The sequence below is a fragment of the Oncorhynchus mykiss genome, chromosome 26 (genome assembly GCF_057628025.1).
Source record: "Oncorhynchus mykiss isolate SJ-2025 chromosome 26, ASM5762802v1, whole genome shotgun sequence".
Lineage (NCBI taxonomy): Eukaryota > Metazoa > Chordata > Actinopteri > Salmoniformes > Salmonidae > Oncorhynchus > Oncorhynchus mykiss.
The window spans coordinates 36,625,520-36,638,301 of record NC_143047.1 but is presented as its reverse complement, the minus strand read 5'-3'; the positions used below and the strand labels follow the sequence as shown (position 1 = coordinate 36,638,301).

General features: G+C 42.0%; 1 protein-coding gene and 1 pseudogene across 5 annotated transcripts in view; both read right to left on the bottom strand.

Moving 5' to 3' along the window:
* LOC110506186 (uncharacterized) overlaps nucleotides 1-1,604 on the bottom strand; it is a 59,012-nt gene extending 57,408 nt beyond the window's left edge. For 3 of the 5 annotated variants that reach the window (XM_090222892.1, XM_090222893.1, XM_090222895.1), the window contains exon 1: nucleotides 1,373-1,587. The gene's annotated coding sequence lies outside the window, so the exon portion shown is untranslated. Of the gene's footprint in view, nucleotides 1-1,372 lie in introns of all 5 variants that reach the window. The other 2 variants (XM_090222894.1, XM_090222896.1) reach the window with 1 other exon arrangement.
* Nucleotides 1,605-2,280: 676 nt separating this feature from the next.
* On the bottom strand, nucleotides 2,281-6,036 carry LOC110506185 (guanylyl cyclase-activating protein 2-like; annotated as a pseudogene).
* Between the last annotated feature and the right edge of the window lie 6,746 nt (nucleotides 6,037-12,782).

The following is a 12,782-nucleotide window of genomic DNA, read 5'->3' as shown; positions in this document are numbered from 1 at the left end:
AGTGCAACACAGTGAGGCTACATTGGTTCCCACTCACAGACTAGCCTATTCCATGAACAGCTTGTTTCATGCCAGGGATAAAGCGTTTCAGAGTAGGAGTGCTGATCAAGGACCCCCCCTAAAACTGATCCAAGATCAGCACTCTGAGACTCGTTGTCAATACAGGCCCAGGTCTGTAACCGGTGCCCACGCACATTGACTCTGTACCGGTACCCCCCTGTATATAGTCTGGCTATTGTTATTTTATTGCTGCACTTGAATTACTTGTTACTTTTATTTCTTATTATTATTAATATTTTTTTAAACTGCATTGTTGGTTGGGAGCTCATAAGTAAACATTTCACTGTAAGGTCTACTACACCTGTTGTATTCAGCACATGTGACTAATACAATTTGATTTGAGATCATGTTAGTGGAGAGGAGTTAGGAATCACTCAATTCTGGCTGCTACTAATGACAATGAGCAGTGGGTTGTTTATGATTCTGCAATCTAGACAGGTAAGGCGAGTTGTTATATTGCACAACAAGGGCTGGAAGCCAGTCATTTAACTGAGTGCCCTGAGATGCTGGCAGCCAAAAGCACTTAGCTGTTTGACGCACATGTCACATGACATACAGCCAGGAGAAAATCAGGCCAAACCAGTTCACTCATGCATTCAGCAAGTCCTGCCACTCCCTCTGTGCCCAGCTGCCCAAACCTCCCTGTCTCATTCCTCGGTTCCACTGGCCCGTAACAGAACAACGTTAATAATCTCAAGCAGAAAAATGCAGGGTTGGCCCTACGAGGTTTATTACATTATCAGCCGCAGGCACCGCTGGATAGCAACGACATTATTAGTAACGTCGGTGCTGACTGCGCCATTGTAACGTTATATACAGTCATCTTTTGGCTGCTGGTTTGGAAATCCTTAATAGCATGGTAGTTAGTAATGGCTTTGAAAGATAGCCGGTTGACTGTTCACGTGTTTGTACATGTCCGCAAACCATTGTAAACTAGCTGAAATGGAGGTACTTGTTCTGTTCATTTGGCTTACACTTGCTAACTACATTTACATTTGTCATTTAGCAGACCCTCTTATCCAGCGCGACTCAGCCTGTGACACAGGAGCTAACGTTGATGTAACATGACCATTTACATTTTAGCTAGCTACGTTAGCCAGCTCGACTTGGCATGCCAAATGCATCAGCATGCAAAACATGTTCTATAACGTTGCCTCCACTATGTAACTAAAGGCTACTTAATGAGTAGTATAATATAATTAATGTCAGCTATGAACCTTATCTAAGCCAGTCGGCAGCTGACAATTTTGCTAACGTTAGCTAGCATTAGCAGCTGCTTGCACTTGTCAGACAGCAAAACCCAAACGCTTACCCAATTTATCGCTTCATAAAGATGTTCATTCACATATTATACAATGAAATCGTCAAATGGCGCATGTTTATTGCTCAAGTTAAGAAATCACAAGAGATCCGAGGTATCCTTCAATCATCAGCGGCCATGTTCGTCAGGTGAATAAAAACAGCGAAGGGACGCAACGACGCTCCTACTGCGATGCTGCGTGCGCGTGCCCAAGGTCCGCGTGCCCACGAATAAGGTACGTATCAGGGAGGACGAGGTATATCATCTTTATAAGTACAGTATGTGTAGCCCTTCATATATACAGTGAGTCATTGGTGTAGTCCAGGGATGGGCAACTTTGATGATGGGGGGGCACAAAAAAATCTGAGCTCATCATGCAACAATTGGCTGTTGAGACTGTTCTGTTATCTGTTTTATTTTATTAATTGTAATTCACTACAAAGCTGTATTCTGTTTTGGGGGGGGAATTGATCTAAGGGCCTTCAAAAGGGGGTCAGTTGCCCATCCCCGGTGTTAATTTTTTTTATTTAACCTTTATTTTTTAAAAATTAACACCGGGGATGGGCAACTGTCGACTAGGCCTTTTGAAGGCCCTTGGATCAATTCCCCCTCAAAAACAAGTCAGTTAAGAACAAATTCTAATTTACAATGACGGCCTACACCGGCCAAACACGGACGACGTTGAGCCAATTGTGCACCGCTCTTTTGGATCCCAATCACGGCCGGTTGTGATACAGCCTGGATTCGAACCAGTGAAATGCAGTTCCTTAGATCGCTGCGCCACTTGGGAGCTTATCTAGGTTTCTAGGGTCCAACTTTGAAGGTTTATTTTTGTTTTATTTTGGAATTTTTACCCTCTTTTCTCCCCAATTTCGTGGTATCCAATTGTTAGTAGTTACTATCTTGTCTCATCGCTACAACTCCCGTAAGGGCTCAGAAGAGACGATATGGCACCATGTGTTTTGTTAATAGCTCTGTCCTTTGTCCATATCAATATATTGTCTATATATCTTACAAATATCATTGTAGGAATCCAATCCCTTGAAGGTCACTTGTTGTTCTTCCTCTGCAGTTCTTCCTCCACATTATTCCTCTGCTATTCTAGGAACCACCCACAGGGCCTTATGTCCAGCTGAAGCTGGTCCAGCACCCACTGGTCCTTCTGAGCCCCATCCAGGAACTCCTCCAGGGAAATCTGGCCTGAAAACGGGAGAGATAGAGAATGAAAGGAATACCTGTATATATGTGTGTATAGATATATAGTGTACATATATACCGTATACACAATCAGTTTATCAGTACCAGTTTATTAGGTACACCACCCAGGTCACAAAAATGGTACGCTCCAACAGACTTTGAGTCACGTGGTCATGGCTTGCTATATAAAGCAGGCAGACAGGCATCAGGTTATTGTTTGATTGAACATTAGAATGGGCAAAACAAGTGACCTAAGCGACTTTGAGCGTGGTATGATCGTCGGCGCCAGGCACGCCGGTTCCAGTATCTCAGAAACGGACAGCCTCCTGGGCTTTTCACGCACAACAGTGTCTAAGGTTTACCAAGAATTGTGCGAAAAACAACCAGTTAGTGGCAATCATGTGGGCGAAAACAGCTCGTTGATGAGAAGTCGAAGGAGAATGGCATGAATCGTGCAAGCTAAAAGGCAGGCCACAAACAGGCAAATAACGGCACAGTACAACAGTGGTGTGCAGAACGGTCCTTGTCACGGATGGGCTACTGCAGCAGATGACCACACCGGGTTCTACTGCTATCAGCTAATAACAAGAAGAAGCTCCAGTGGACACGCCATCACTGGACAATTGAGGAGTGGAAAAACTTTGCCTAGTCCGATGAATCCATCATGCTGATGCTACAGGAACAGGGATCAGGATTTGGCGTAAGGATTTGGCGTAAGCAGCATGAGTCCATGGCCCCATCCTGCGCTGGTGTCAATGGTACAGGCTGGTGGCAGTGGTGTAATGGTGTGGGGAATGTTTTCCTGGCACATGTTAGGTCCCTTAGTACCGATTGAGCAATGTTTCCATGCCCTGAAGAATTCAGGCTGTTCTGGAGGCAAAGGGGGATCCGACCCAGTACTAGATGGGTGTACCTAATACTCCAATGCTTCCCACAGTTGTGTCAAGTTGGCTGGATGTCCTTTGGGTGGTGGACCATTCTTCATACACGGGAAACCGCTGAGCTTGAAAAACCCAGCAGGGTTGCAGATTTTGACACAATCCATATCTCAATTATCTCAAGGCTTAACCATCTTTCTTTAACCAGTCTCCTTCCCTTCATCTACATTGATTGAAGTTGATTTAACAAGTGACATCCAAAAGGAATCATAGACTGACCAGGTGAAAGCTATGTTATGAAAAGAGCAAGTGTTCTTAATGTTTTGTACACTCAGTTTATATATACAGTCGGTACCTTAATGATTGACACCCTCGATAAAAGTGAGCAAAAATTACTGTATAAAATAAATATTTCAAATACTGAGCTAGATTGTATGCTAGAGAACATTTTGTAAATTGTATTATTTTAATACAATTGCTCAGAGAAAGCAATTTTGTTTAACAAGCAATATTCTTTTCTCAACAAGGTAGGGGTCTTACTTATTCACACCCCTGTTTTCAAAACCTTTCAATACCTCATCTTTGAGAGGATAACGCTATTGTCTTTTTCAATAACAAAAACTATGAGTTGGAGAACATATTGGGAAGGATCTTAGACCATTCCTCCACACAGAATCCTTTCAGATCCTTGACATTCTTCTGTCTGTGCTTATGGACTGCCCTCTTCAATTCAAACCACAGGATGTCAATGGGGTTCAAGTCCGGAGACCTTAACGTTCCCCAGGACCAATAGGGATGAGGTATTTTCTGCAGATGCATTGTACTTTCGAAGGCAAAACCCTCCGCTGGTGAGCGAGGTCAAATACCTCTATTTTCGTGTCATATGACTATTAGCACCGGTTCCGATCCAAGCACCAATGCCGTTCAGCAAACTTCTGGTGGTGCTATGGTCAGATGCCATGAAAATAGAGCTCTTAGACCACGCACACCAATGGTGGGCACAAATGTTTGCGCTCTCGTCATCTCAACATTGCTGGCTCTGCGCATATACCATCATTTGCAGAGCCGAAATGTTTTAGTATTTCCTTACTACACCCACAATGTAATGAGTGGATTGCACAAATACAGATACTACCCAGATACTACATTTCTATTGATAGACAGACACCTCCCACCTTACCATCTTTATTCTTATCCACCAGGTCAAAGATCCGGTCAGTGATTTGATCAGGGGTCAGGTTCTCCGTTTCAGATGGGTTCCCAGGCCTCTTGATATTGTAGATGATCTGCAGAGAGAGGAAGACATGAGAACATGTATTTACTATGGTGAGTGGAAGCAGGGTACATACACACATTTTGTCTAGATTGAAGCAGATGATGGTACACTACACACAAAGGTGTTTTTAATGGCTCAATATGCTGTATGTCATATCATATCAAATGTATAGTGTCATATCCCTACATATAATTAGGCTTGCTGGTTATGTGGTTTTGGTATGCACAGTTCATTAAAAAGGAGTACAATTAGCATGGGAAAATGTTGAGGCATCTCAATTTATGAGAGGATTATACACAGTATATTGTTTACATACATCACGTTCAGAAAGGATCTCTGGCAGCATACACGCTGTTTAGCTTCAGGGTACTTCAAAATAATAAGAAAGAAACCACATCTAAACATGAAACCCCTATACACTTACTTTGACAACTTGTTTTAGCTCCTTTTTGTCAAGGTGTCCGTTTCCATCTCTGTCATAAAATTTGAAAGAAGACCTCAGTCGGTCCTCGAGCTTTCCTCTAAGAACGAGGTGCACTGCTGCCACATACCCCATAAAGTCTAGTGTGTTGTCCTATGGACAAAATAAATAAATCATTTTAGAGGGAAAAACAAGGAATTAAATAAACTAAACACCAATGAATGTGATGTAGGTGAGGATCTCTGTGTGACGTTGTTACATAGTTGAGCGTTTCAGCACCAAGGACAGCGCGCGGGGATATCCAAAACAGAATCTGCGTAGAAGCCAGGGCAGACGTTTACATTTTAGTCATTTATATTTGAGCCACTTATCCAGAGCAACTTGCAGTTGCTATTAGGGTTAAGTGCCTTGCTCAAGGGCACATCAACATATATATCACCGGCTCGGGGATTGAACCAGGCTAGCGACCTTTCGGTTACTGGTCCAAAGCTATTAACAGCTAGGCTACCTGCTTACCTTTAATTAATATCTTTAATGTTGTGTTTCTCTAGGCTATATAACCAAGATATTATCACAATTAATGACTCGTTTTATAATATACAACTGTCTCAGCTTCTGACAAAGTCTACTAGCCTACTGATGTCCATGATCCCTTCCTCTGAAGATACTTAGCTTAATAAATCAGTACAAAGGTACCTAAAAACGTACATGGTTTGCATCAAACGATCGAAACACATTGTCCATGTATGCGGAATCCTCTATCGAATCGCTGTTAATTCCAGATTTTCTTGAATTTGTGTAAATGCAGGTTGCCACTGGGACACTCGCTGGCGAACTTTCGGTAAAGTTCCTGGATATGTGTGAGGGCCACCTCGTCGTCTAGCTCACTGTGCGACTGACCCATGGTTGAGCAGATCCAAGTCCTTCAAAGGTAGTCTATGAAGTTTCAATTAATAACTTGAATTGATTTCAATCGATGGTAAAGTCATCTACCACAGCCATTAATTCAACACGCTCAGAGACCACACACCAGGTTTGCGCCCACGTCAAAGAGTTTGAGGATTAACCCAACATTGCAACATTTGGCGATATTTTAGATCCGTTATAAAGCAATCCAATCAAGACAGGCGGGAACAAATCAAGATGCATCAAGCGTCAAAACCCGTGTTTATTTATCCGTTATTTTACCAGGTAAGTTGACTGAGAACATGTTCTCATTTGCAGCAACGACCTGGGGAATAGTTACAGGGGAGAGGAGGGGGATTAATGAGCCAATTGTAAACTGGGGATTATTAGGTGACCGTGATGGTTGGAGGGCCAGATTGGGAATTTAGTCAGGACTCCAGGGTTAACACCCCTACTCTTACGATAAGTGCCATGGGATCTTTAATGACCTCAGAGAGTCAGGACACCCATTTAACGTCCCATCCAAAAGACAACACCCTACACAGGGCAGTGGCCCCAATCACTGCCCCGGGGGATTGGGATTTTTTTTTAGACCAGAGGAAAGAGTGTCTCCTACTGGCCCTCCAACACCACTTCCAGCAGCATCTGGTCTCCCATCCAGGAACTGACCAGGACCAACACTGCTTAGCTTCAGAAGCAAGCCATCAGTGGTATGCAGGGTGGTATGCTGCTGGCAAGATAAGGTACTATTCCATTCTTTGGATATTTGAGGGGATTATTTAACAATTCACCAATATTAATGACTGGTGAAGTCACCCGATGACCCTCCACACTGAAAAGGGTTATACCTAGAACCAAAATGATTCTATCTGGAACCAAAAAGGGTTCTTCAAAGGGTTGTCTTATCGGGACAGCCGAATAACCCTTTTCTAAGAGGGTATAGCTACTCAGACCACAAAGTCATTTAATTAGCCTCATGTTGCCCACTCCACATTTTCCTCTGCTCTTTATCAGACAAGTCACCAAAGCTAACATGAAGTTTCATTTGCTTGGTATTTATTCAACCTTAGTTTAAATCCAGGACAGTCTCATTGGAATACATCTATTTTGCAAGAGCGACCTGAGTAGATTCATGTTGAAGCATATGGATATATTCATTAAACACTGAATACCACATGCCAATGACCTGGTATGTGGGTAAATAGCTAGGATTAATTGAGTGTATTCATTCATTAAACAATTTGAGATGACTGAATAGCCTAAACAAGCACTTTGTATATGTGTTTCAGAGTGTTTGCCTGTAGTTAATATATTAATTGACTTAGTGGATTGAATTAACTTCAGGTGTGTGTCCCAGGTCACGGTGTAACTCATACCTGTGCTCACTGATACATGAACAAGACAAAGCCTGCAACTTTACATTCCAGAAAAACAAATGTGAAGTAGTCATTAGATCCCACATTCACATTTAGCAGCGACACTGAACAAAAATGGTGTGTGTGTGTGTGTGTGTGTTGTGTAATAATTAGCCTTAGCTGTGAAATCCAGTTAAAGTATTAGCTGAACACTCACCTTTCACCGTCTTATCAACCTACTGTAGTCTGACCCCAAGAGGACAGTTAACCTCAGGGGAATCAATCACCTAAAAAAACAGACTGGGGGTGAACGGACGGACGGATGGAAAAGGCATACAGAGGTGTCTCACAACACATGTTGCATAAGGAAGTGTGTGTGCATGCGTGTCTGTGTGTGTGTGTTAGGAGGATACATCCCTTCATTAATTGCACAGGGGATGAATTATATGAATAAAGTGGAATGTGGTCATCAAAAACCTACAGGTGATCTAAATCCACTTTATATTCTGTATATGGACATACAGCCCTAAACATATGGATAAAGAGAGCCATACGACAGAGAATCCGTATAACATATGGATAAAGAGACATACAGCAGAGAATCCGTATAACATATGGATAAAGAGACATACAGCAGAGAATCCGTATAACATATGGATAAAGAGACATACAGCAGAGAATCCGTATAACATATGGATAAAGAGACATACGACAGAGAATCAGTATAACACATGGATAAAGAGACATACGACAGAGAATCAGTATAACACATGGATAAAGAGACATACGACAGAGAATCAGTATAACACATGGATAAAGAGACACGACAGAGAATCCGTATAACATATGGATAAAGAGAGACATACAGCAGAGAATCCGTATAACATATGGATAAAGAGAGACATACTGGAGAGAATCCGTATAACATATGGATAAAGAGACATACGACAGAGAATCAGTATAACATATGGATAAAGAGACATACGACAGAGAATCCGTATAACATATGGATAAAGAGAGACATACGACAGAGAATCCGTATAACATATGGATAAAGAGACATACTGGAGAGAATCCGTATAACATATGGATAGAGAGACATACAGCAAAGAATCCGTATAACATATGGATAAAGAGAGACATACTGGAGAGAATCCGTATAACATATGGATAAAGAGAGACATACGGCAGAGAATCCGTATAACATATGGATAGAGAGACACGACAGAGAATCCGTATAACATATGAATAAAGAGACATACGACAGAGAATCCGTATAACATATGGATAAAGAGAGACATACGGCAGAGAATCCGTATAACATATGGATAAAGAGAGACATACTGGAGAGAATCCGTATAACATATGGATAAAGAGAGACATACTGGAGAGAATCCGTATAACATATGGATAAAGAGAGACATACGGCAGAGAATCCGTATAACATATGGATAAAGAGAGACATACTGGAGAGAATCCGTATAACATATGGATAAAGAGAGACATACAGCAGAGAATCCGTATAACATATGGATAAAGAGAGACATACTGGAGAGAATCCGTATAACATATGGATAAAGAGACATACGACAGAGAATCAGTATAACATATGGATAAAGAGAGACATACTGGAGAGAATCCGTATAACATATGGATAAAGAGACATACGACAGAGAATCCGTATAACATATGGATAAAGAGAGACATACAGCAGAGAATCCGTATAACATATGGATAAAGAGAGACATACAGCAGAGAATCCGTATAACATATGGATAAAGAGACATACAACAGAGAATCAGTATAACATATGGATAAAGAGACATACGGCAGAGAATCAGTATAACATATGGATAAAGAGAGACATACAGCAGAGAATCCGTATAACATATGGATAAAGAGAGACATACTGGAGAGAATCCGTATAACATATGGATAAAGAGAGACATACTGGAGAGAATCCGTATAACATATGGATAAAGAGACATACAGCAGAGAATCTGTATAACATATGGATAAAGAGAGACACGACAGAGAATCAGTATAACATATGGATAAAGAGAGACACGACAGAGAATCCTTATAACATATGGATAAAGAGAGACATACTGGAGAGAATCCGTATAACATATGGATAAAGAGACATACGACAGAGAATCCGTATAACATATGGATAAAGAGACATACAGCAGAGAATCCGTATAACATATGGATAAAGAGAGACATACAGCAGAGAATCAGTATAACATATGGATAAAGAGAGACATACTGGAGAGAATCCGTATAACATATGGATAAAGAGACATACGGCAGAGAATCAGTATAACATATGGATAAAGAGAGACACGACAGAGAATCCGTATAACATATGGATAAAGAGAGACATACAGCAGAGAATCCGTATAACATATGGATAAAGAGACATACTGGAGAGAATCCGTATAAAACGACATTGTAATACAGTAAGTCATCACAGGTCCACAATACAGTGCATCTGGAGCGTCTAAAAGGTTCACAGTGAATGTACTGTACACACATTGGAGAGCATAGAGAAGACCGCTCATGAACCCTGGACACTCTCTCACTTCCCCTCTTTCTCACTCTTCCATCCTCACAGTGAATGTACTGTACACACATTGGAGAGCATAGAGAAGACCGCTCATGAACCCTGGACACTCTCTCACTTCCCCTCTTTCTCACTCTTCCATCCTCACAGTGAATGTACTGTACACACATTGGAGAGCATAGAGAAGACCGCTCATGAACCCTGGACACTCTCTCACTTCCCCTCTTTCTCACTCTTCCATCCTCACAGTGAATGTACTGTACACACATTGGAGAGCATAGAGAAGACCGCTCATGAACCCTGGACACTCTCACTTCCCCTCTTTCTCACTCTTCCATCCTCACAGTGAATGTACTGTACACACATTGGAGAGCATAGAGAAGACCGCTCTTGAACCCTGGACACTCTCACTTCCCCTCTTTCTCACTCTTCCATCCTCACAGTGAATGTACTGTACACACATTGGAGAGCATAGAGAAGACCGCTCATGAACCCTGGACACTCTCTCACTTCCCCTCTTTCTCACTCTTCCATCCTCACAGAGAATCAGACAGCTGGGTGTGATTTCTTGTTATAAAATGGGTAGTTTGGATCCTGGATGCTGATTGGATCCTGGATGCTGATTGGATCCTGGATGCTGATTGGATCCTCGATGCTGATTGCTCGGTATTTGTATGCATGTTGTGACCCTTTTTTTAAAAGCAGTAAGGCACGTGATACTACACTATAAAGAATATAGTCCCAGGTAAATGGTTTGAAAGGCCTTCTACTAGCACTATCATGACACAAGGCAAGAACAAGATGCAGACACAGGAGGAAGATGGTTGGCGTTTAAGATGTTTAATAATCCAAAAGGAGTCGGCAAGAGAATGGTCGTGGACAGGTCAAAGGTCAAAACCAGTTCAGAGTCCAGGAGGTACAGAGTGGCAGACAGGCTCGAGGTCAAGGCAGGTAGAATAGTCATGCAGGTCGGTACAGAGTCCAGAAACAGCCAAGGGCCAACACCAGGAGGACTAGAAAAAGGAGACTAGCAAAGACAGGAGAACAGGAAAAACCGCTGGTTGACTTGGAAACATACAAGACGAACTGTCACAGAGAAACAGGAAACACAGGGATAAATACACTGGCCCAGAGAGACAGGAAACACAGGGATAAATACACTCGCACAGAGAGACAGGAAACACAGGGATAAATACACTCGCACAGAGAGATAGGAAACACAGGGATAAATACACTGGCCCAGAGAGACAGGAAACACAGGGATAAAAACACTTGCACAGAGAGACAGGAAACACAGGGATAAATACACTCGCACAGAGAGACAGGAAACACAGGGATAAATACACTCGCACAGAGAGATAGGAAACACAGGGATAAATACACTTGCACAGAGAGACAGGAAACACAGGGATAAATACACTGACCCAGAAAGACAGGAAACACAGGGATAAATACACTGGCCCAGAGAGACAGGAAACACAGGGATAAATACACTGGCCCAGAGAGACAGGAAACACAGGGATAAATACACTGGCCCAGAGAGACAGGAAACACAGGGATAAATACACTGGCACAGAGAGACAGGAAACACAGGGATAAATACACTGGCCCAGAGAGACAGGAAACACATGGATAAATACACTGGCCCAGAGAGACAGGAAACACAGGGATAAATACACTGGCCCAGAGAGACAGGAAACACAGGGATAAATACACTGCCCAGAGAGACAGGAAACACAGGGATAAATACACTGGCACAGAGAGACAGGAAACACAGGGATAAATACACTGGCACAGAGAGACAGGAAACACAGGGATAAATACACTGGCCCAGAGAGACAGGAAACATAGGGATAAATACACTGGGGAAAACAAGTGACACCTGGAGGGGTTGGAGACAATAACAAGGACAGGTGAAACAGATCAGGGTGTAACAAGTACATCAAGATGAACAACGGCATTTACCTGTGACTATATTCATGATATAGCATGGACTCTTGTGCCTTACTGTTTGAACAAACCTCTGTTCTGAGACAACGATGCCTTGTGCATAGAAATGTCATGTAACAGAGTGAAGCAAGAGTTCAAAACAATGGTCCTCTTGAATGTGGGTTTTCAGCTGAGCCAATCTTCTAGCTGCACTCTGACTATTGATTTGGACATATAACCTGCATAATACCCTAGAGTGGTAGGCTACATGAAGACCAATGCTGGGAACCCTTGTCATGGATGCAAGGAGGTTTTTCCATTGGGACACCCCACCCAAGAAAATACTAGTGGAAAGCTTCTTTCTCCCTGAGGTATGCCTACATGGCTGGGTGGCTTTGCAAATCAAATCCAGTTTATTTGTCGTGTGCACAGGATACACTTGGTGTACATACACAGTACAATTAAATGCTTACTTACAGGTACACCTCTCAGCTATGCGACAACAATAAGCATGTGGTTTATCGTGATGGGTGCATCGATTGTCAAATAAATGAACAAAGAATGGTTGCTATGGTGAGACCACTTAATGGGACATGCTTGCATTAGATTAAACAAAATGGAAATATAGATATTTGGTGTAAATGTGTTGAATGCACATAATTCTATACAAAATTCAACATGTTTTGTATGAGGATTGTTCTATCTAGAATGATCTGTTGTGTTATCTTTAGTCATTACTTGGATCTAATATCACAGCACTTGCTGACTAGATGTTGATCAAAAGGTGAATTCTTAATAATGGTTAATTCTTCATCAAAGGGTTGATTTAAGTATCTCAAATACAATTTATGGAATCGTGATGTGTAGACAATAGTAAAGCTTAAAAATGGGTAA